Genomic DNA, 3393 nt, shown 5'->3' on the forward strand with positions numbered 1-3393 from the left:
TTAAAAAGGCGGAAGTGGAGAGACTTGGCTCCGGCCCCATCGATGATATCGGGCAGCGCGACAAGAGACCCGTTTTAACCCCAGTGACAGATGTTTTCGTTTGGTTGGACAATTAAGCATATCATTTTAATCGTCTGTTTTACGCTATGTCCGTCTTCCAAATTCGATTTCGTTAAAGCATTTCTGATTAAGCATGCCCTTGGGTATTGATATCTGCAAAGTCTGGCCGGGTAACAGTCTTTTAAGGTATACATTCGCTCTCCGCGCAGACGCTCTTTCAACTAGGGCGGCCAGAAACGATGAAGTAACCAACTTGGCATGAATCCACATCTCAATAACTTTTCGGTAAGCAAATGTATATGCAAAAACAGACATTCAAATGTGTATGAATTGTGAGCAGGCGGAGATTTGGAATTGAATTAGAATAATGATGGATCAGAACTCATGTTCCAGTGTATATCTATATATGGGGTACTGTTGTGTTCTTTCTGCCAACACTGTGCCGCTGTCGTTGTTCCTTTATTAACCATCTGCCATTTACCATTCATTACAGAACCTTTCAGCTGCAATGGATACATGTATACATTTACTATAGAATAGATCAAGCGTCTCGTTTAGTCTCGTCCTCGGGGACTTCACATAAACTAGATTCTGAAAATTGCATATGCTCAGGCACGTGCGACAACAACACATTGTTTGTTGTTTGTGTGGGTCATGGTGTCATGAATAAAGCATGAATGGTGTTCTGAAACGTATCGCGTATACTCTCCTAAAACACCGTAGGGGTTGCAATTGGTATAGAATGCTGGTAATAGATGGATAAGAAACAAGAAGGACAACGTGCAACATGACAATCGACAGAATATGTATACTGTCAGGGTGCAACCAGCCCAGAAGGACGACATGGAGGTGCAGTAACAATGAACCATTGCTGTGACATGATCAAGAAATGATCAAGCCCCGACATCCGTTTAAACGACGTAGTATGGTACGAATAAATCTCCCAATGGCAATTGAGGGAGTATTGCCGACTCCTCTTACAGCACGTGGCCCAATTCGTCTAACGTCGGGGAAGGCCTTTGACGTCGGCGTTGGCCTTTGACGTCGGCGTTGGCCTTTGCCGTCGGCGTACACGTCTCCCGATCATGCCCCACGCGTGTCCATTAGGGAAAGGTCAGGCCATTGCAATCTGGTGATGTTTCGCTGCTTCAAGTTGTCAGTTGAATACGGGCACGGTGTGCACGACCGTTATCTTTATGAAAGACAAAACGTGGATCAGCATGATCCACATCCGTCCATCCATTGACGTCAGTATGTTGTGTCGGTAGCGCTGTCCAGTGACTCTTCCATGGACAACATACAGTGGCGTTCTGGCAGTCATAGTTACCCCTCCCTGTATCATTACAGACCCACCCCCAAATATGTCATGTTAGCTTAACTTGACTTCTCATGACGTTCGTTTGGGCGTCTCCAGACAAGTCAACGCCTAGATCCAGAAAGTACTGAGTGAACCTGGACTCGTCTACAACCTGACACGAGAATATGGGCGATTTACCCAGATTCTAAGCTATAAACATCATTTGGTCAGTTACTTGATATCAGGTGACCAGCGATTTGATTGGCTGTTTTGGCTCGATTTAATAAGGTCTGGTTTCTGATTAATCGACCTGGGCTTGCGTTGTTTTCCTAGTGCGCCTTGTTTACGGCCCATCATGCCAAAAGCCCACATGCGCTTATCATGTTGTTGACGACACATTCCTTACCTGATCACAATACTACATCAAAGCGAGCGAAAAGAGGTCAGGTGTTATTTACGTGTGAATAATCCATACTAATGGTTCTGAGCGCATTGACGCCCTTTCTCTGAGGTGTTACAATCAAGAATGAAACCCTACCCATGTGGACATGGGAATTGCATGGCCTATGTGCAACGTTTCAGGTGTGTCGAGGCGTTATTTGTTTAAGCTGATTTTTCTTCTATCGACCGATTATAACATGTATATCTCATGATCTCCTACTTATGTTCGACTGCTGTGGCGTCATTGGGATTCGGGGTCAGGCATTATGATTTGTGTTGCCGTGTGCCGTCGTGCGTCATCGTGCGTCATCGTGTGCCGTCGTGCGTCATCGTGTGTCATCGTGTGCCGTCGTGTGTCATCGTGTGTTATCGTGTGTCAGCGCGTGTCGTCGTGTGTCGTCGTGTTACATCGTGTGTCATCGTGTGTCATCGCGCGCCGTCGTATGTCGTCGTGTGTCATCGTGTGTCGTCGTGTATCATCGTGATGACCTTGATGACATAAATTTACTCATGCTTCAATCGCTGGCCCCTGTGATCTAACTGGAATATTCCTAGCTGGCGATGAACAACAGTCCCCTTATTCGATCGTAGCGACTATTTACGAATTAACAGACACGTTAAATATGAAAATCATCTAACTCAAATGCCATCAGTTTTTACTTTTGGGTATTCAATCATTAGACTCACCTTTGTTCACTTTTGTTTGGGATGACATTTTTCTTTCTCATCACAACCGAATATTTATACTTAAACCTGCATGACTTAACCACATCTTTGGTGCACGTTTACGTGGGTATACGTCTATGCCGGTTTATGTGTTCATGGGTTGACGTCTGCATTGGCAAACTGTCAATAGGTTATCGCAACAACGTCATTATTCAAGGTCTGAGTGAAGCTTTCAAAACGTTGTATGGTACACATGTTAGGGACATCTCCAAATGTGACGCATCAGTGTCAAAACTAATGTCCGATGCAATTCCCTTGTTTGACTTGTACCGTTTGTTCCACGGCTTGACTTGCCTTTGCATGTGTTTGGTACAGTTGCCACCAGTGGGTCGGGAGGTTACTTTTAGCAAACACTTTACAGATTCAAAGACACATGATCTGATACAGTCGGAATCTTACGAGCAACTCTGCTTTTAGCAGAGATATCTTATGAATATTGAAAGTCAATTTTAGTTATTATGATTATTATGATTATGAGAAGGGTAGTGTCGCTTTTATTCAGGTCTACATGGCTTAACGTCAACATAAGTTAAACTGTACACGGGCTAACGCTGGCTAACATGTACATTTGATTGAAATCGTCATGAGTTAACGACAGCATGGGTTAAATCGTTCATTGGTTAACATGTTCTTATGCTCACATAGTTCACGTATATTATTCATAAATGACGGCTCGACGCATCAGTTAACAGATCAAGGAGTGTCCTAGTGCTTCACAATGCGATGTTGCCCCTGAGATGAAGCAGAGAATCATGGATAAAGACGAGACGAGAAAATGTTAATCAAACATGTATGCACAATCATCTCGTGAAAAATTAATCGTCACTTGAGGGTGCTCTTCAACTGTAGGATGATCAGAGCTCCTGTTA

The sequence above is a fragment of the Haliotis cracherodii genome, unplaced genomic scaffold (assembly GCF_022045235.1).
Source record: "Haliotis cracherodii isolate W230 unplaced genomic scaffold, xgHalCrac1.p SCAF_11, whole genome shotgun sequence".
NCBI lineage: Eukaryota > Metazoa > Mollusca > Gastropoda > Lepetellida > Haliotidae > Haliotis > Haliotis cracherodii.